Source organism: Cydia splendana, chromosome 1 (assembly GCF_910591565.1).
Source record: "Cydia splendana chromosome 1, ilCydSple1.2, whole genome shotgun sequence".
NCBI lineage: Eukaryota > Metazoa > Arthropoda > Insecta > Lepidoptera > Tortricidae > Cydia > Cydia splendana.
In genome coordinates this window covers 28847464-28870054 of record NC_085960.1, presented here as the reverse complement: position 1 = coordinate 28870054, position 22591 = coordinate 28847464, and the positions used below count along the sequence as shown (strand labels likewise).

At 37.7% G+C, this 22591-nt stretch overlaps 1 protein-coding gene across 1 annotated transcript in view; it reads left to right on the top strand.

Annotated features, from left to right (window-relative positions):
• Positions 1-15685: 15685 nt before the first annotated feature.
• The window catches only part of LOC134797074 (uncharacterized), a 120010-nt gene continuing 113104 nt past the window's right edge, over positions 15686-22591 (top strand). The window contains exon 1 of the mRNA XM_063769300.1: positions 15686-16194. The gene's annotated coding sequence lies outside the window, so the exon portion shown is untranslated. The remainder of the gene's footprint in view (positions 16195-22591) is intronic.

Genomic DNA, 22591 nt, shown 5'->3' with positions numbered 1-22591 from the left:
GCCTTTAAGACGGAGTCTTACGTGCTTAGTTTGAAAGATAAAGTCTAAAGCAATAAGTAATCTAATCAGGAATATGAAATATGAAACGGAGTAGCTTACTGTAGCTGCCCATCCTCCTGATGAAGCCCAAACACTAATTTCTCCTAATGATGCAATGAACAAAGATGTTAATAAAATTGCCAGCAAAGTTATGACGCTTTGTTTAATATCTTCGTTGTATTTCATTTTGAAAACTGCATCAATTTGGTCAAAGTTATAGTAATAGGAATAAATTTGGCTGCGGTACTTATAAGTGTAGCATAAATCCACTATATATTCAATGTAAGTTAAAGCACATGCAACAGCATCTATCACTATCACAGATGGACTTAACGATATGTTCATGTAATGTGCAAAGTGTAGATATAAGTTATAGGACGTCAAATATCCGAACACAAACAGTATGAGCGCTACTTTGATATAGGATCCAAGATTACTAATAAAACCGGGTTTAGTATTGCTGATGTGGTGAAGGCAAAATATTTTTAGGAAATATTGTAATGTTGTCAAAGACTTGTAGGCCTCCATATTAGATCGTCTGAGTAACGACACGGATAACGAACTACTGACGTTAATCATGCTTCGAAGTATAAGTAATTGACGTATATGTGGGAAATGTAGGACAATTAATAGATTCACATACTTATTGCGGCTGGTTCCGTATAATTTGTCACGGGTGCCTTCTATATTCCCGTTAGGAAGTGAGATGTAACTATTTCCCCAGTTGACTCGTTGCGGATCGAAGACATAGACATAGACATCACTTATTGGTAAGGGGCTGTCCATAAATTACGTCATCGATTTTTGGCGATTTTTGACCCCCCCCCTATAATCATCCAAAAATCATGCTTCAAATGACCCCATTTCCTCCTACTTCATGCTACCGTCATCCGATGTCCAGACCCCCCCCCCCTAATTTGAAATGACGTAATTTATGAATAGCCCCTAATAAGGTATTACAGGTCACAATTTTCCAAATTATTTCTACACATCTTACACTACTTAGGTACATCATATTTTGTCATTCACTTAATGTTTTCTAACGTGATTTAAAACACACTCTGTTACCCATTTGGACCGTGCACGGCGACAGCACTATAACAGTTGCAAATATAGGCATAGTTTGTTACACTGTCAAGCGAGCAGTAAGCATAAATCTTAATAATTTCAATGAAATATCATGATAATATACCACCTTTCAAAATGCTGGACGATGGTAGTATTGGCAATTACATTAACCCTTTACTAGGCTATGGGATATATATTTCCCACATGCGGCACTTCAAACATGTGTTCTATTTTCGATGAGTAAGACTATGAATAATCCTGTAAAATCCATGAAAAATAAATTATGGACTAGTATCATGAAAATTATATTAAACTAGAATATGTCCTTAAAAGATCAAAAGCATAAGCTTTAATACCATATTTACCATAACGCAAAAATCGCATAGAACACAAATCCGACAAACGGCAGTTTAGTGCAATTCAATAAAAGTAGTTTTTTTTTACAGTTCTTCACAATAAAATGAACTCTAGGGAATTAACTATAGTCAATTATATTAATAAGTTCTAATAGGGGAAGGCCGGGTAATCACGAACGCTTGTAGGGAATTGTGATCGCTGCTGTTTCACATTCACACTGCCAAGCGACCAGATGAGCGTTAAATGCGTGCACACAGGATTCAAGCTAAAACTAATTCATCTCATTTATCAAAATATATCGTTTCGATTAGCCCTGAAAATAGCAATGATGTAATAAATTAACACTTAAAATTTTCGCCATTAAAAACATACTTTTCTTACATTACAAAACGTTACATGGTGTACAGACAGGTGTTTGTAAGACAATGTTAACTTCCAAAACATCTTTATTTTCTTTTATCTGTTAATGTGGAATCTAGTATCTTTCAGCTTACGATTCTCCAACATTTTTGGAAATTGGGGCACATTCGTGCAGTGTATTTGTAATAGGAATGGTGCCTACTGTAGTAAAAAATTGAAGATTTGTACCTGTCCATAAATCATATAGAAACACCTACAAAATATATACATTATTATCTTCGTAATCGTAGATCCTTACCATTTGAGCAATAGCTGTCATTATTTTAACATTCTACTACAGCACAAAACTTCTGAGTATATGGTCCGAGTATTTCATAATCATAATCATAATCATAATAATTTATTGATAATAAAAATTACATGTCAATACTAGATTACAGTGTGTAACTACATAAAATGAGATTTCATCCCAAGAATAAAATTTTAAACCATAGGTTTAACTTACATTATTAATTAATTAAATAGCTCCTTGTGGTCGTAAAACGTCTGCTCGAGAAGCCATTTTTCAAGTTTTGTTTTAAAAAGTGAAGCACTTTGTGCTGTTATAATTTCCCGCGGTAGATGATTGTACATCTTACGGCCCATGTCGTGGGTGAGTTTTTTGGACTTAGCTAGTCTATGCGGCTCGAGTCGCAGCAGTCCCGCGCGCGCACTACGGGTCTCGTACCTTCGCGGGGGTTCGATGATGGGGTTCATGTCCACCTCATCACGCACATTTGTTGCCATATGCAGTATTAAGAGTGAGGGCAGTGTTAATATGCCTAGCGACTTGAAGAGTGGTTTCGCAGAGCTGGTTTGCGGAATGCGCGCTATCGCACGCACAGCTCGTTTCTGGAGGCGGAAAACCCTCTCCCAGTCGGCGGCCGCTGCCCACAGCTCGATCCCATACTGTAAACGTGAGTGCACTGAAGCGAGGTAACAGGCCCGGACCATTTCAGTTGGGAGTATTCGTGCCAATCGTTTTAAGGCAAAACATGCTGTAGCCAGTTTTCCACACGTTTTATCTATATGACCTCCCCAGGTGAGGCCGCTGTCTAACTCAAAACCAAGGAATGTTGAGTTCATAACTTGATTGATAGGACTTCCATTCGCTAATACTGACAACTGCCTCATTTGACGTCCAGAGAGGTCAAAGCTGATGAAGTGTGTTTTGGTAGTGTTCAAAATAAGGCCGTTACTTGGAAACCAATTTGACACTGATGTGGCGGTCATGTTCAGCTTGCATTCAAGTTCATCATATGTAGGGGCGTGCACAACTACAGCCACATCGTCTGCATACATGAATGTCTCTCCACTGGTGACAGCTTCTGACAAATCATTTAACAGTAGGGAGAACAGTATGTTCGAGACAGAGGAGCCCTGTGCGACGCCCATACATGTAGTCACGGTGTCAGACCGAACGCGACCCCCGTCAGCATAGAACTGCGACTTGGTTACTGCGCTCACGGGCCTCCAGTATCTGCCTGACCACAGCTCGGGCTAGCGAAGTCGTCGAACGGCCTTTCCTGTAGCATCTCAGATAGACAGTTCGTTAAGCTTAAAAATTCCGTCAGCCTGGAACTTAGGCCGTATTCAAATATTTTCGCCAGCACCGGAATTATGGCGACAGGTCTATAGGCGTCGATGTCATTTCTTTTTCCCTTGCCCTTGTATAATGGCGAGATGCGACTTTCTTTGAGCGTGTCGGGAAATGCACCTTCGCGCAGGCACCTGTTGTAGACGGTTGCGAGTACAGGAGACAGTTCTGCTGCGACCGAGTGGATTAGCATCACCGAGATGTCGAATATATCTTTTGTTGGCTTTTTGGCTACTCCGGCGGTAATGATGCGATGTATTTCATCCGGCGTGAACGGCTTAAGTCTGATGCAACGATCGGCGGGCGGGCGCGCGACTCGCAGCGCAGCGAGTGCGCACGGCAAGTCGGCGGGCGCCGCGCCACAAGCGGCGGCCGCACCTGCAAACCGATTGTTTATGGCATTTGCTGCCGCTTTTTTGCTTTCAAATTTATTTCCGTCCGAATTTGTGATTATTTCTGTAAAATCTACTTCTTTTTGACTAGTTTTGCCCTTTTCCTGATTTATGACTCCCCACATCGACCTGACCATGTTGGAGCTGTTATTTATTTTTCTACTGTAGAACTCTGCTTTTTTACTATTGAGGAGACTTACGTATTTTGAGTTTAAATTAGAGATAATTTTACTTATGTTTTCGTTATCGGGACATCGCTTTTCTAGGTCAATAATTTCGAAGAGTAAAGTTTTCAGGTTATATATTTCACTCGTTACCCACGATTCTCTTTTTTTATTGTTTACGAGCCGGACCGGGAAACATATATTGAATTTATTTTTTAATATGTTTATTAAGGACATCATGAGTTTCGCGACGGAATCATGTCCGTTTTTATGAATAAATTCAGGCCAATCTACACTCTGTAGCGCGGCGCAAAATTCATTATAATTACGCATGGAGTAAATCCTCGCGCGGCGGGTTCGCGGCGCGGGCGGCGCGCGCGCCGGGCGCAGCAGCTCAGCGCGCACGGCGAGGTGGTCGCTGAGGTGCGTGACGACGGGCGCGGTGCGCAGCACTGCGCTCTCGCCGTTCCAATAGACGTGATCCAAATTTGTGGAAGTTGTGTTCGTAACCCTTGTAGGAAAATTCACTACATTCTTATAGTCATGGGCCATAAGCATGTCATACAGTTTTTTTGCGTCCGTCTTTACCTTACCCTCCGTGTCGTCAATGTTTGTGTCGCCTAAAATAATACATTCCCTATCTACACTACTTAATTTGTCGAGCAGACGTTCTAAGTACCTGAGGAAGTCATTATTACTAATTTGACAATTGGATCTGTATACACATACAATTGTTACATTAAAATCGATGAGATCAACTGCGGATATCTCACAATATCGTTCTTCAGCTAACCGACAAATCTCTATGTTTTCGACGGCCCGTATGTCGTCACTTACGTAAATACAAGACCCTCCGTGTTCGTAATTTGAGCGGCAAAATTTTGATACCAGTGTGTAGTTATTAAGACACACACATTTCAATTTATCACTGCTTAACCAATGCTCAGTCATAGCAAGTACGTCGCATTTCATTTAATTTTTCAGTAATACTTCGAGTCGCTGCGTCTTGTTATCCACTTCGAGAGTGCTGATACATATTACTTCCTCTCGTGTCGCTTGCGACGGCTGCATTGGCGGCTAACTTCGTAGACACCTGACTCTCACCAACGGCTACCTATACAATACACGCAAAGCTATAATTAAAACGCTGTTCTGATATGCTGTAAGAGTGACTGTCTGAAGCTACCCCGTATCTGAATGGTGCCAAAATACCCCTATGTACGATTTTGAAACTTAAATAGAATTTTGACTAATCTGTCGATCTTAATTGTCAAATTAGCTGTTCGTGATTGGCCGACCAGTGTCGGGTAGACACGAACACTATAAGTTTTGTTATTGTTATAAAAGTTGATTAAAAAAAGAGAATTTAATACTGTTGATTGTAGTAGTTTAAAGTAGAAGAATTTACCTTTCAGAAGACGCTAGAGTTGAACCAAGAGAAGTCTACCACGATTTAAATAGTCAACACGCAGTGCAAGTGTTATTTTAAATGTCAAACTTCTATGAAATTATGACGTAGGTATAAATGACACTAGCACTGCGTGTGCTATCAAACTCGTGCAGACTTCTCTTGGTCTAACTCTATTACAGTTACCTTACCAACAAATACTATCTTTTGTTTTATTTGAAAATTCCCTTAGGTGTTCGTAATTACCTCACCTTCCCCTAACAATAACGTCAAGGCCAAACTAATTCATACAGAAAGGTATTTTGTTATTAATCGAAGTGTACCTATAGGTATAGCACTTATTTATAAGTTATAGACATACCTATTACCCATAAGATATTTTTTTTCTCGTCAGATTATATCTTCGAAATCACCCTGTATTATGTAGGTACTCTATTTTGTGTGTCATGCGTTTGTCTTCTTTCGGGTTAAGGTGAATGAATTAGGTGTTAGGAACTAAGGATGGATTTTAAGAAGTGGAGCCACCGGGATTTTTGATCTTAAAATTAAAAACATAAAACAAAAAAAAAAATACCATTTTTATGAAATTTCCCTTCACGCTTAAGTAAACCTTGGTGAAATTTGATATAAAGATAGTTTGTGTTCCGCGAAAGGACATAGGATAGTTTCCCAAAATCATCATTTAAGGGTGTGAAAAGTGAAAAGGGGGGTGGAAGTATGTAAGGGGAATCAATAACCGCTGAACGAAAAGGAGTGATACCTAAGACTTTATTGTATTAAAAATAAATAGTTAGCTAGAATAATCTTTACTGCAAATGAAGACAGAGGCAGACAATTTAGTCATTAACTTCATTACTTATACATATGCAACAATATAATATAACATAATATATCTTATAAAAGTAATACAATACGTATTTTCTCAGAATTATTTATCTGTAACAAAATTTTATTAGCATTACCAAATTACTTTGTGTTCTGTACCAGAATTAAAGCATAAGTAATGACTACAGAAACTAAGGATAATAATAGCGTGGATTCCATATAGAAGAAGCCGGCTGCTGAGAACTTGTGAGGTCTTGATGTGATCAGTTTCCGAAGAGTTTTCAAAGAAGATATTAACTCGTCGCCTGTAAGAAATAGAAGATAAGATATTATAGAGAGATCGTCAGGCTTTTGCTGAAATTATGTCTGACAACCCATGCCTCAATACCTATGGCAGCAACAACTGTGGTACCGGTTCTTTCATTTAGGACCCGAGGACCTACCGCAAATATGTATGGAAAATTTGAAATTGAGCGACAGAGAGGCAGATATCGTATTTCGATGTTGGCGATAGGCCCCCTGTTTCCTAAGCACAGACAGCTCCATCTAATGGACAAACTTACATTGTTGAACACCGTTTCTTTGGCTAGGCTCAAAAATACAACAAATTTTAAAAGGAATTAAAAAACATACCTATTAAAAATGAAAAAAAAAAGAAAGAATAAAGGAGTGCAATGCAATAGTAGCTGAGTAGAAACAACATCGAAACTGAAGTAGGTATAAAGCACTATTTGATATTTATTTTGGTGAAGGAATATATCCCGTAGAAAGCTACAGACATCTTCAATGAAATTCCCAACCCTCTTATATGGGTATATCATATTATAATATTTCAGCCTATAAACGTCCCACTGCTGGGTGCAGGTCTCCTCTCATGCGCGAGAGGAATTGGGGAGGGGATGTTCCTCGGTTTGGTGGGTGCGATTTGGTTTGACGTTTAAAAAGTGAACTTAAAATAACAGGCCAATTAGAGCGTACACTGACATCAGAATGGTTAGTCGATATTTATTTAATCACTAGAACCACGTTTTTATAAGCTTATTCAGGATACAAAAGTGCAACTTACTAGTTTTCTTATTGACAAGGTAGTGGTCGATGGCGTCGATGATATCTCCAGATTGTCGGCAGCACGCCTCGCAGTAGTACACCGTAATAGTAAGCACTGAGACGCAGTTGATGATTCGAAAGATGTTCGGCGCCAATAACACATACGATGTTACTACTGAACTCTGAAAGACGGACACAATTTCTAGTTCAAAAGTTTTATAAATTTATCTCTTTGCTGTTGTACATTCACTAGGACCACCCTGTTTTAACTTTTTACTCCATCACAAGGACAAGAACACGAATGAAAAGATAATAAGAAGAAGAGGTAAGAGATGAGATCATCAAATATTTGTCATATATACCTATTTGGTTTGTGACTATAATAACGATACGTTGTTGTTAAGGGGGTATTATTAGCAATATCTTTTATTGAAATTATGAACTACTAGCTTTTGCCCGCGGCTTCGCACGCGCAGGAGAGTTTTTTTAATTTTGTTTTTTTTTACGGACTGAACAGTGACTGACCTTAGTCTCACCTGCTTGAAAGTGATGACAAGGCCGAAGGTGTAGCTCACTATTTCAGTAAAAGCTTATTCACAGTATTCACCTTAGAGGATATAACCAACGGATACACCATGTCTAAAATTTTCGGTACAAAATAGTCTGCCGTTTTTTGCGGGGGAGGGGCACATCAAATGTATAGGTACGTCATGTCAGATAAACGTCAGTCCATACATATGGTTGACATGTGTTTGACCATTGGCCGCCTATTTTCGACAGAGGGGAACGTCTGTTAATGGCGGCTCCATTGTTAATTACTCCGAGGTATTCACTCTTGACTTGAAGACACCTGAATTGTAATTATATCGATTAATCGAGCTCGACTTATTTAATATAATCTAATGTACGTTTTGTACCTAACACCTTTTAATTTATATTTTTTATTTATGTAGTTGTAGCCTTTTGTACCTATAGTACCTCCTTATACACTACATTAGTGGTTCTCCCTTGGATTGCTAGAGGACGATAAACATTGGGACTCAACTTTAGAGGAACCTGCGTTGTGCGATTCTCCCTTCAAGCTGCGTGAACTTTTCATAATAATGTTACTTTTTGTCAACTTACTGACCCGTTAAGTCTCTGGGAAAAATATAAGGACAGTTTTTCGGACGACATTAAACGGCAACTTGAGAGAGAATTGCAAAATGGTGCGGAGTTTTACATGGATGAAGTGTATCAGTGTGTGTGGTTTGCTGATACCTAGCGGAGGTGTCACGGTTTACCTCGGGGTGGGTTTGCTGATACCTAGCGGAGGTGTCACGGTTTACCTCGGGGTGGGCTTGCTGATACCTAGCTACTGCTTCTCTGTGTACATCAGGGTTCATTTTTTGGTAATTGCTTACGGCAGCTTTGTGATCTGATGATTTGTTTTGCATATATTTATTTGCGGCAGCTTTTAGTTGTTTGTTCCGTGTAGTATTCGTGAACCTGGCACGGCGTTTTTAGTAACTGTTTTGGTAGCGGTAAGAGATAATGATGAGTCTGATTCTAGTGGTGGGATGGTAATCTCTTCATTCCTTCTCGTGGTAATCTTTTAGGCAACCACAGAGAGGAGTGAAGAAGGGGGCTCTGATATTGTGGGTCTTACGAGTAATTCAAAATGAGAGTCAAAATGACCGCTAGACAAATCACTTGAAAATTGCCCCACCGGATTACCCACAGTACCAACTCTCATATATAGCTCATTGTTGCGGTAAACTTCGAAAACCCACGGAAACAGTTGTCCTGCCGCTACCAACTCGCAGAGACTACCGTACGTAAACGGGCGCGACATTTCAAGGCAGTATTCAACGGAGCTGGAGTAATTATCACCGTTACTGTTATGAGACATAATAACAAACTCCTCCCAGTTGGCCACCACGTGATTAACGATTTGCTCGCGCACCTCCCTGGCCATCACCTGCGTATCATACAGAAGATAGGAGATGGCGCGAAACAGACAGGCTCCATCTCCAATTATAGGTACTACGGTGTGAGCCAACATGGTCCCATCAATATCCAACAATTCAACAGCCATTGTAGGTATTAGTGAAATTTTCCCTGAGCTAATAGCTAAGAAAATTTACTTTAAGGGATTGCATTCTCAAAAGTCTGGATCACGTGTGGCTGTAAATCAGCGTGTATGTTACAACCGTCTATGCTATCTTCGTAATTAGCATTCCCCACCAGGGGCCATAGTTCACGTCGGCTACGTTATATTTTAATTTTGATCCCATTTTTGTAATTAGCGTCCCACAAAAACATGGAAATGATACCCATATTGATATTTTGAAATTTCAACCCCATTGCACCCCCACCAGGGGGATGATTGTTCACTTCGGCTACGTTAATTTTAATTTTGATGCCATTTTTGTTATTAGCGTCTCAAAATACTATGAAAACGATACCCATATTGATATTTTGAGATATCAACCCTATTGGGGACTTTTCCCCCTCTTAGGGGTTCAATTTTCAAAAAACCTGAAACACGTGTTTACTCATTTATCTTTAGGAATACTCCTGTGAAATTTGGAATAAAATAGTCTAACTAATCTTGTTTCCCCATACAAACTTTGGACCCCCATTTCACTCCTTTAGGGGATGAATTTTGAAAAATCCTTTCTTAGTGGATCCCTAGACCTTATAAGGAATCTAGTTGCCAAATTTGGACTTTCTAGTCCCAGCGGTTTGGGCTGTGCGTTGATTTAAGTCAGTCAGTCAGTCAGGTCTTTCACGTTTATATATTTAGAGAATAAAATAGTCTAACTAATCTTGTTTCCCCATACAAACTTTGGACCCCCATTTCACTCCTTTAGGGGATGAATTTTGAAAAATCCTTTCTTAGTGGATCCCTAGACCTTATAAGGAATCTAGTTGCCAAATTTGGACTTTCTAGTCCCAGCGGTTTGGGCTGTGCGTTGATTTAAGTCAGTCAGTCAGTCAGGTCTTTCACGTTTATATATTTAGATTTAAATATATTCTAAACTGGGTGATTGAGAATATTTGATAAGACTTACCATGGAACCACTAATAACATTTGCAACGAAATTAACGAACGTTATCATTTCAGTTAAAGTATAAAGACAGTGCATTAAAATCTGAAAGCAGTTCAATGAATATTAAATTGAAATAATTAAAAAGTACCTAACACAATAATTCTCATTGCTTCTCAGTAAGTACATTACACGACAGTGAAATACTTACTGTGACTCCGAAAAATCTATTCAAGAATTTTGCTTGCTCGATCAACAATAAATAGCAACTGCTGGATTTTGCTATCTCACATCGGCATTTACAAATACTCGGTAACACTTTTACGTGTTTTTCTTGTACTGTTCCTAACAGTTTTCATCCGACATACTGAATCATCTGCGAATGATGCACACTCTTTAAGGGGCTACCCGAGGTTTTCATCGATTTTTGACAAGTTTCGAATCGTATCTCCTTTTTTTGCACTATAGATAGAATTATAAGACAAACGGTTATCGGTTCTTCAATCTTTTATCTCCGGTTTTGTCTACCAGATTTTGAAAGAAATGAATACTTATTTTTTTATGATTTTTTTAAACATTGTCTAAACAAAACACTTATTTCGTATCTAGATTGCTGTGAAGGATCTTACATGTACGAAATCTATATACTTATATGGGTTCGTCTTTTAAATTTAAACGAATTAACACAAAAGTTATGGCCAGAAAACCAGTTTTTTAGCCTAAAATTGTTCAACTTTGATACCAAATATCTCGAAGCCAATGAACTTTGAAGTATATATGGGATACTATATTGCTTAAAGCCGTTGCTGTTAATGTTGCAGCTACAAAAAACATTAGAAAATTAGGCATTCAGATCGAAGGTCATTGGCGTGGGGTAGCCCCTTAATATGATCCGAAATGGCCTTAAGGCGGAGTCTTACGTGCATAGTTTGAAAGGTAAAGTCTAAAGCGGTGAGTAATCTAATCAGAAATATGAAATTTTTGAGACGGAGTAGGTTGTTGAAGATACCCAACTTCCTGATGAAGCCCAAACATAAAACTGTCCTACGGATGCAATGAACCATGATGGTAATAAAATAGCGAGCAAGGTTAACACGCATTGTTTAATATCTTCGTTGTATGTCATTTTGTAAACCGCATCCATTTGGTCGAAGTTATAGTAATAGGCGTCAATTTGACTCCTGTACTTGTAAATGAAGCATAAATCCATTGAATATATATTCAAAGTAAGATAAAATACAACCAACAGCATCTACCACTATCACTGATGGACTTAAATATGTCATCATCGTGTGATTTGTAAAGTGAAGATATAAGTTATATGCCGTCAGATATGCGAACAGAAATAGTATGAGCGTTACTTTAATATAAGACCCAACATTATTAATGAATCCCGTTTTAGTATAGCTGATGTGGTGAAGAGAAAATATTTTTAGAAAATATTGTAATGTTGTCAAAGACTTGTAGGACTCCATTTTAGATCGTCTGGCTCGCGACACGAATATATACTGACATTAATCATACATACTTCAAATCAACTACTTACCTAAGTATATAAAATATAAATATACGGAACACACACCCACACAATAATATTACGTAAATGTAGGAATTAGGATAGTTAAGACCTATACCTACTTATTGTGGCTGGTTCCGTAGTTATAATTTATATTTATGTCGCTACTCCCTTCAGGTAGCTGGATGGACAGTCAGGTAAACGATTATCTTAGCACCCTTGAATACATACCTATTTGTATGCAATTATATTAGGCTAATAGTTTTGCTGATTGTATCTATTTCGCAATGTGATTAATTGAGGGTTGATGATTTTACATTCGTATAAATTTTATTTTTCACTTAAGTGATTTACTTTTTGTACCTGAAACATTTATGACTTTCATTTAAAAGAGGCTCCATCCAAGTAAAAACATGACAATAATCCATCGATTATTGTCATGTTTTTACTTGATACTCCTTCGTCAAACTACATAAGAAATTATAGTGGAAACGGTTATCGGTTCATGAATTTTTGCCATTTGCGCGAGCCGGATTTAAAAATAAAACGTTACTTTTGAGATTTTTTTCACACTATGGCAAGAAAAAACACTATTTTCCATATTGTGCACTTAAATAAATGAAATTGGTATATGGCAGAGGCTTTTATTTATATTTTGAGATTTATTTTGAACTCACTATTTTGGTGGTGGTAGTGGTAGGTAAGCCTTAAAACATGATAAAACAGAGAGGGACCTCCTTAATTACGCAAAAAGTTTTCTGCAGAAAAATGGCATAAAGAGATTTAGGTTCTATATTTTTTTCGTAAAATAAAAAAAAGATATTATTTCAATTAATATTATTTTTTATATTTACGGTTTTTAATGACAAAAGGGACTCCAAGAAATTGATTAATCAACAATATTAATACCGCCAATACTTAACAAGGCTAAACAGGAACACATTTCGTAATTAATCGAAGTAGAATACTACTTATACAGAGTGACTTTAAAAACAATATTCTGTGGGTAGAAACATTCTCTTTTCGTGATAAATATTATGTTTTCGAGTACTTTAACATAGGTAAAGATGGGCGGACTTACGGACTACCGAGGTGTAATAATAATACAGTAGAGTTCCATCGGCACCCATCAGGTAAGGACCCAAATAAACGGTTTGTCAGTGATAAATTTCACGTTGGAGTCTATCTATTCTCTTAAATTGGAAATCCGACCCGCAAAAAGCGACAACCGTGCCGTACTAGTCTGACGGGATGGACAGAACGGGCCTAGTGCGACCGTCTACCAATAAATGGCTGAGGTTAGGACACACAGAGAGATAAATAAGTTGTTGCAAGAAGAGGCGATCCCTGATGAATGGTGCAACAGTTCTCTGGTGCCCGTTTTTAAGAATAATTGTGATGTACAGGATTGCAACAACTATCGGGGAATAAGGCTCATGTCACATAGTATGAAGATATGGGAAAAAGTGGTAGCGAGACGAATGAGAGAAGAAAGTAAGGTAACACAGAACCAATTTGGGTTTATGCCGTGCCGGGGAACTACGGTCGCCATATTTGCACTTCGCCAACTGTGCGAAAAATACAGACTTGCGCAAAAGAACTTGAACATGGTGTTCGTGGACTTGGAAAAGGCATACGATAGAGTCCCCCGTAAGGTTCTGTGGTGGTCTATGAGAGAGAAAGGAATGCCAGAGAAGTATGTACGGCTTGTTCAGGCGATGTATGACAGAGCCAGTACTCACGTCAGGTCGGAAGCAGGAGTAACCGACAAGTTCAATGCGGCGGTAGGTTTACACCAGGGGTCGGCCTTAAGCCCGTATTTGTTCCTCTTGGTTATGGATGCTCTGACATCGAACATACAGGAGGAGGCACCTTGGTGTATGGCTTGGTGTTTGCCGACGACATTGTTCTTGTCGGAGAAAATGCACTTGAGGTCTAGAGCAGGCTGGGAAAATGGCAAGAAAAGCTGGAAAGTGTAGGACTCAAAATAAGCAGAACCAAAACGGAGCACATGTTCTGCGATTTCGGTGGTCTATCCAGTTTTTCCCATATTGCCTTAGATGGTGTATCCCTACCAGTCTGCTCTGACTTCCGGTACCTTGGGTCATTGATCCAAAGTGAGGGAAACATCGACCGAGACGTGAAAAATAGAATAAACGCGGAATGGATGAAATGGCGACAGATCTCTGGAACAACTTGCGATCCACGAATGCCCCTTAAACTTAAGGGGAGAATATACAGAACGATCGTGAGACCTGTTGTAATGTATGGATCAGAATGCTGGGCGACGAAAATGAAAGAAGAGTGCACGCAGCGGAAATGAGAATGCCGAGATGGATGTGTGGAGTGACGAGAAAGGATCGTATTAAGAATGAGTATATAAGAGGAAGTTTGAAAGTAGCTCCAGTAACGGAGAAAATGAGGAGTACTAGGTTAGCGTGGTATGGGCATGTAATGAGGAGGGATGAATGCCATATAGGCAAAAGAATGTTAGGGATGAATGTTGATGGACGGAGAGCGTATGGTTGACCCAAAAAACGATGGATGGATTGCGTGAAAGAGGATATGAGAAAGAAAGGAGTGAGTGCTGAGGAGACGAAAGACAGAGGAGAATGGAAGAGAAAAACATGTTGTGCCGACCCCACATAACGTGGGATAAGGGCAGGGGAAAGAAAGAAGGACACACAGAGAGATATAAGTACCTAATTTAATAATTTTCAGTTAACGTTTGCGTTTTATGTTTATTTAAGTGTTTTTGTCATGATGACATAAGGTAAGACGTCTAATGTCAGACGAATACCTTTTCTAATAATCTCAACATTACAATGATCGTTATAGTATTGCGATTTTGACCATGTTTTTCGTTGACCTTCCTACCCACACCTGTGTTGCGTGGGTAGTGGTTGCAAATTAAGAACCATAGATAGTTCATCACTTAAGTTTAGTAATTAAGATTTTGAGCTATACGGTTTGGTTTTCACATGTTATCGGCTGCGGCCGTAGCGCGTAGCACTCGCTGGCACTACATCAGTTTTTGTTTAAGTGTGCCCACGTCCTTATCACATCACAGTTCGTTACTCTGTCTTTTTGTGTGTTTTCATTGGTTCCACAAAAAGCTCCGCAGTTGTTTCCGCACTCTAAAAAACTGTATGATTCAAATTCAGTAGAACGTAAGTCGTTTATTGAATTTTCATTGGTACAATTTTAGATTTTTGAAGTTTTATAGAATCAGTCAATAGTGGAGAGTTGTTTTTGCATGTTGATGTGCTGTGTGTGATGTGTTTACAATTTTGATAGCGTTTTAGGGTTCCGTACCCAAAGGGTAAAACGGGACCCTATTACTAAGACTCCGCTGTCCGTCCGTCCGTCTGTCACCAGGCTGTATCTCGTGATCTGTGATGGTGTATTTCTGTTTCTGTAACAACAAAAACAAATACTAATAAAAACAGAATAAAATAAAGATTTAAGTGGGGCTCCCATACAACAAACGTGATTTTTGACCGAAGTTAAGCAACGTCGGGCGGGGTCAGTACTTGGATGGGTGACCGTTTTTATAGATAATGGTACGGAACCCTTAGTGTGCGAGTCCGTCTCGCACTTGGCCGGTTTTTAACTTTTAACTCACTCAGTGCTCTAAATCTTGTTGTGTGTTTGACTGTCTGTCTCTGACATCGTAAATAAGTATTACTAAGTAGATACTGAATGATAAAGTAGGTATCATACTCCTACATAAAGAAATATAATGTAAAACAGACTAATCAAGCAGATCCGTCTACGAGCGATACTAATAAATTTTTATATTAATTAAACCACCTTTAAAACGTTTTCACCAGTCACCAATGTTTAGTTCCAATTAAATCTAATCGGCGCAGATTTTACGCGTTAGAACAGGATTGAATTGGCCCTATTAACCCAACCCTCTTTAATTGGAAAATAATTGTACTCCTTTCTCTCCGCCGCCGTAAAAGTGCCAATTGTACTCACATCCCGAGTAAAAGAACCTACAAGCTGAAGTAATCAGACGAAGGCATCGGAACCTAACCGCTAATTGCACTTTTCTAGTTTTTAAGTGTACTCAGAATCAGCAGACTCAAGTGGCGATCGGATAGCAGAAAAAATAAAGTTCCAATAGAGGGTGAACGGGGGTGAATTCGCCCGCCTGCGCGGCGCCAGACTCCCCTCCCGCCCCTCGGCGTAGCCGACTCAGTCAAAACCTACCTTCAGGGGTAGAGCACGTTGCGAAGGTTACTTCTGTTTGTAGCAAAAATGCGTTCATATCACGCTGATGTATGTGTATAGTGAACTGTGCTGCAGTGCTGTGTTGTGTGTGTGTGTTGGGATGTTTTACAGGTAAGTTTGCCGTCTGTTGGCGACTTTTTTGTGCGAAAGTGCAAGTTTTAGTTTCAATGTTTGTATTGTCATCTTAAGTTGAGAGCGTGCTTAATTAGGTTAATCAGTGAGAGTGAAGTATTCATCTTTTGATGTGTCTACGTCTTTTTATATAAGTAGTCTGGTTACTACGACTAAATCATCTGAAACTTTCAGATATACAAATGTTTCATATAATTATAAGTAGTAATCTATTTACATTTTACTCTAATAGTCCTATGTTTCCCATGTGACTTTTGTTTCAACTCGTAGCACGTTTGTCGCCGCGCCGTTTCATTTGCCCGAAACATCCTTATAATGGATCATATGCGATTACATTCATAGGTATAGGACAATGATGCACCTTGGAAAAAAATAAATCTTCCTTCTTCTAAAAGGATATGTACTTACATTAAAGATGATGCCATATTAATGGTAAAACATTATCGATATCTGTTATAAATTAAGCTCGATTCATGTGAAGCTGTGTAAGTACACACGCTGTTCCTCTAATTTAATATAAATCTACTTATTAATATAAACAGTTACCAAGTTAGATTAACAATTATCTGGTAACAGAAACCTTTGTTCATTACCCTTGGGGCAGGATAGCATTTAAGGGTCACACGAACCCGCCGACAAAAGTCTCCCATACAATTGAAATTACGTTCTCATTTAATGACATGCTAAAATGACATGATACTTGGCATGAATACTGACGTAACATTTATCTATCTCTGGTAAGTACTAGTTTTTTGTTGCTAAAATTATTATGCAAAGAAAATAAAGCAAGTAGAAGTTTTGTACGAGAAGCAAGTAGAAGTTTTGTACGAGAAACTTAAAAATTCTTGTTAAATTTCACAATGTCGTTTTATAATAACAGGGTTAAGGATGACTCACGTTAGACCGGGCCGTGTCCGGGCCAGAGCTTCCGGCTCTTCGTTTTCTATGGAAGCATCACGTGATCACGGTCATCTGTCATAAAATAGAAACGTAAGCTCCGGAAGCTCCGGCCCGGACACGGCCCGGTCTAACGTGAGTCATCCTTTACTTCGATTGTTTGGTGATGATTAAGTTCGTTTGACTCTTAATAACTGGCTACGTTTGGGTTTATTACCCCACTTGATATAACTACCTAAATCTTCTCGTATTTTATGAATAATTAAGAATCAAACCGGTATAATATAAGTTCAATAGTGAAATCAGCCGGCGTATTATGATGGATGGCTTTATCCACGTGATAAAATAACCCACTTTTTAACACCGCGGGATAGAAAGTGACGGATACCGTTTTATCACACTGTCACGTAGACAAGAACGGCCATCATATCCGTGCAGATGACAGGGGCCTATTTCTCAGACGGTATTAGACACTCGCGCGACATGTTTCGGAAGTCCTAGCTCCATTTGCAAGCACTAAGCGAAATAAACTTTCAGGCCAATTTGAACGTACACTGACATCAGTATGATATTTGAATCATGATGTTTAGTTATCGCGCGTCTCGCCCGCGCCAATATACACTGAGAGAAAAGTATAACAAAAACACACTTAGAATTACAAAAAAAAACTTAATCCGGGGACAAGGAGAGTCAACTAATAGGAACAAATTGACTTATGCAATTTCTATTAGTTCTTGCAATTTCTATTATCTGTTTCTTGAAATTAGATTTAGGATTACTGAGCTATTTGTAGAAATAAATAAACTTTACAGAAATAGTGAAACTTCCATAATTATTACTAAACTTCATTTTTTCCCCCAGTACAGAACTGTTTTTTAATTCCTGGTGATGATTTTTCTCTCAGTGTATGTACGGACAAGTACGATTGAAATTCACGATACTAAATAACATGATTCAAATATCATTCTGATGTCAGCTAGTGTACGTTCGAATTGGCTTGTTAGTCATCGTGCGTCTCGCCCGCGCCAATACATTGTATGGACGTGTACGAGCGAAGTGCATGATAACTGAGTGATATCAGTTTGATATCATTCTGATATCAGTGTACGTTCGAATTGGCCTGTATGACGTAGGAATAACACGACAAGTCATTACTTACGGCTGAATGTTGATGTCCGTTCCGCTCCCGCATCAAGTTTTAATTGCCAACCCATGGCCTCGTTCCATAAATCCAGAAAAGTCGAATCCGCATTAAGCGGAATACATTATCCCTAAACAAGGGTTTTAACGAAAGTGGATCGCTCGGGACTCGAACCCTGTACAGTTTCGTGGGATCCGGATTGCTCAAATCGAATTTGCGGCGAAAAACAGGAAAGTCCGGTAATTAGGTACGTACGACTAAGAAAAAATCTATGGAATTGCAGAATATACCTACACGGTTTGTAAGGTCTTTGAGGGTAATTGTAAGATTTCGGACACATAAAGTGTCGTCGGCGTTACACATACCAAAGACATATGTAACTTCGTATAAGATGAATAAAGTCTAAGGAAAAACGTGCCTCGGAAATCAAGAAAAAGTCATTCTCGGATAGATGGCGCACACACCTTTAGCCTATGCTCGGCTAGATGGCGTGACGACACCGTTTCATATTTAACAATTTTAACACATAGATATCAGTGAATGACCATGTGTCAAAATTATATAAAAATAATAAAATCATTTATCTATATATATATACATTTTTTTGATAATTTTATACGTTTTCATTTTGAGTTTTATTCGTGTGTCGATAGATGGCAGTAAATTTACTGTGACTATAAAATTTACTATGACAGGGACCCCTCTATACTATCTATTCTCTTTGCACATACTGACAACTGTAAAGTGCAATTTCGTTTTATTACGTATTTCAAAATTTCTCAAAGGCTTCTTCGTAACCAAGGTAATTTTTACACGTATAATATTTTCATGTATTCATAAAACATAATTTAAGTGCGAGTATTTAGGTATATGAACTTAGGCAAGCCTTGTTTTTCCAATATTCATAAATATGATTAAATAAATATTTCACTGTATGGCATGGTATCCCGGAGGTATTAAGTTGTTTGGCTTAGCTTTTTGCGAAAATATCAATTATGTAAATGGCGTAAATGCCAAATTGCGTGCAGCATCACGAAAATGGTTTTTAGGGATTGAGGTAAGCTGACGTAAAAGCACTCTACTTTATCGACAGAAGCGAGAAAACGAGATAGAATATCCGTCGTCATACAGTTATAACAGACGAGTAAGTAGTCGTCGCGGTGCACTAGTGCTAAGTCTACTAAGGAGAGAATTCAATGTTTGTTTTGACCCTGCTTGGTATCGGTTATGGACAACTTACTCCAAAGGACTAGTACACGTGTATTAAGATGGTTTGGTTACTTGCCATATATAGGTACTTTGAGGCAAGGTGAGTGCATATTTAGCTGTCCTTACATTTCGTTATCACCACGATAAAAACGATAATAAGTATTCAATAGCTCTTATAACACATAAACTAATAAAATAGATCGGCATCAAAGATAGCCGTTCGCAATTACTCTGCTGAAAATGCCTTGAATAACGAATCCTGGATAACGATAGCATAATAGATATTTTATTAAAAGTGCTGCAATTAATAAAATCCATCTCATATTGAACCGTAAGTACCTGCTTACTTTATTATTAACAGAGTATCGGGAGCTACTTTATGAAATCTTCTTTTGTAGGTATTATAATAAGGAAAATAAGACGGAAAAAAATATGGTTGTCTGTAAAGTCGGTTTACGGACGATACTTTTGCGTGATAACGTCATAAGAAAACATTACCATTACAATACATTACGTAACGTTACCATGGAGATCTGTCCACAACAACGTTACCATGGAGATTTGTCCACAACGTGCCACTTTTTCGTGTATGCTACCGGTGTTCATCGATTTATAAGACGTTAATCACGTCAATAAGTATCAAGCCAGAGCTTAATTACGGACACAATCTATATTTATTATAAATATAATAAATATGCTGTAGAGAGTTCACTTAAGAGATTACTAATAAGAGCTACTGTCGTGACGGTGTCGTAATATACGTATAGGCACCTAAAGTTAGTTATTCCTACTTATATATCTGATTACTAATACTAATTTAATTATACTATAACTTAATATTATAAATGAAAAAGTAACTCTATCTGTCTGTTACCTCTTAACACTTAAACCGCTGAACCCATTTAGATGATATTTGGTATGGAGGTGTGAGCCTCGGGGCAGAACAAAGGATAGTTTTTATCAATCATCATCATGCTACGCAAACGAAGTCGCAGGCAGAAACTAGTAACTATATAACACGTGAAACTTTAAAATTCATCTAAGAAGACACGACAGTTGTCAAGCTTGAAATAAGTACCTAAGTACACCTATTATATTCCTATTCTTAAAACTTCGTGAACTCGAAACTTGAAGGTTAAAGGTAGTCTTTTTATTCTAGTAAAGTAAATATGTTACGCGAGTAAAAAATAAAGTCGAATGTTATGTTAGATCTGTTTATCACAAGTGATAAAGTGTTTAGGTATATCAAGATATGAAGACGAACTTGAAATAAAGTTATATTGCCTTCTATTATTTATTATTACTGGATTCAGAGTGTTAAATACTTTATTACTCCGACTCCCTCCAACTTTTATACAATATGCAAAAAATATTACGTGAATAGAATTTACCTATTTATTTAGGTACTACATAAGTACCTACCTACCTACACTTATAGTGGTTTAACAAGATGAATTTAAACACTAACCCCCTTTATTTATAAACGCGTTACAAGTAGGGTTTCTGGTTTCTCGACCTTTTTAATTTATCGTGGCACGGGAATTCTCGACCAAGATTTCTTGAGTTTCTCGAGTATCTCGAGAAATTTTGAAAATTTCATAAAACTTGCTTTTTTATAAAGTAGACTCATAGGAATCGTAGGTGAGATCAATAATCAAACATAAGGTAAATTTTTAGTTACCATAAATAGCACTCAATAATCAATAATTCAACAACAAACAAAATAAAAACTATAGGAGCAGGCGTGCGCGCCGGCGATGTGATATGCTATAGTGTATTTCTTTAGGTATTTAACAAAACGTAATCAAACCACAATACCTATGGTATTTTATTAGGCAATAATATTCAAGATAAATTTAACTCGATGTGACAAACTTACAGAAGTTTTACTACGTAATAAGTCAACGTAGCTATGAAGCTGCTAAAATTGTGATAATTTGCTAATAGGAATATATAGAGATGATTTGATTTATCAATAGTAATTTAATAAATATATTTGTTATTACTTATTATTACATAATTCGTTTACTAGCATTAGAAAGAAGATAATCGGTTTTGTCGAGTCTAAAAAACACTTTTGAAAATTAAATCACTGCAAATATGTAACAATTACAAATTATATACGATAGTATACATTATTTTGCTACCACAAGTAATAGTTACTATTTTTTTTAAAGCGTTTTTAATCAAAAGACACGTCATGACAGTTCAAAAGTTTTAAAACCTGAAAATGGATTGAAGCCAAGAACGATAGGATAGGGGACGGATCAAGGCAGTTTTTTATTTGGTTGGTTAACTACCTAATGAATATTTTAAGTATCTGAAAATGTAAAAAAAAAACATTGTTTACCTTTATTTAATCAGGTAGTTAAAAGAATAACACTATAGACACATCACGTGTTATACGCGTGTTTTCTTTTTACTTATCACAAGAGATTTATTTCTCGAGTTCTCGAGGCATTGAGTGTTTTTTTTTTCCGTATCGTCTTAGGACAAATTTCTCGAGATTTCTCGCCTCGAGAATTCTCGAGCAGAAACCCTAATTACAAGCCTCATTATTACAAGCTAATCATCGTTTGTCTTAATCCGTCATTTTGATGTATGTATTTGTAAGAAAGGAACAAAACATAAATTAATTAATTGAGGCTCGTAGTGCGTTTATGAATAAAGAGGTAAGTATAATCCTATAGATATTCGTACCTACCGAATTAAATTAAATAATTCAAGACAAATCTACCTCGAATATCAGTGTTGGTTTTGTTACATATTTTTTGTTCCAATCCACTTAAAGTTTTACAGTGCCTGCTTAGCTGAGCAGCTGTGCCTGATGAAGAGGATTCATCAGTTAAAATAAATTTTCCACCACAGCAGCTCGGAAAGGCTTACTTTGCACTTCAAAAACGGATAGCAAAGTTGCACTTTGCTATCAGTAATTCACATGTGAGGCAAAGAAATCAAATGAAAATTTTGAGTCGTTTTCTTATGTTTGCTGGTAGAATTGACTTTTAAATGATGATTTTGGATGATAAATATTTAAAAACATTAATTTGAATTTGATTTGGTTTGATTTTGTTTGATATTTTACATTTAATATTTGCTTCGGGTTGGTGTGGTGAAAAATTTTGTGTT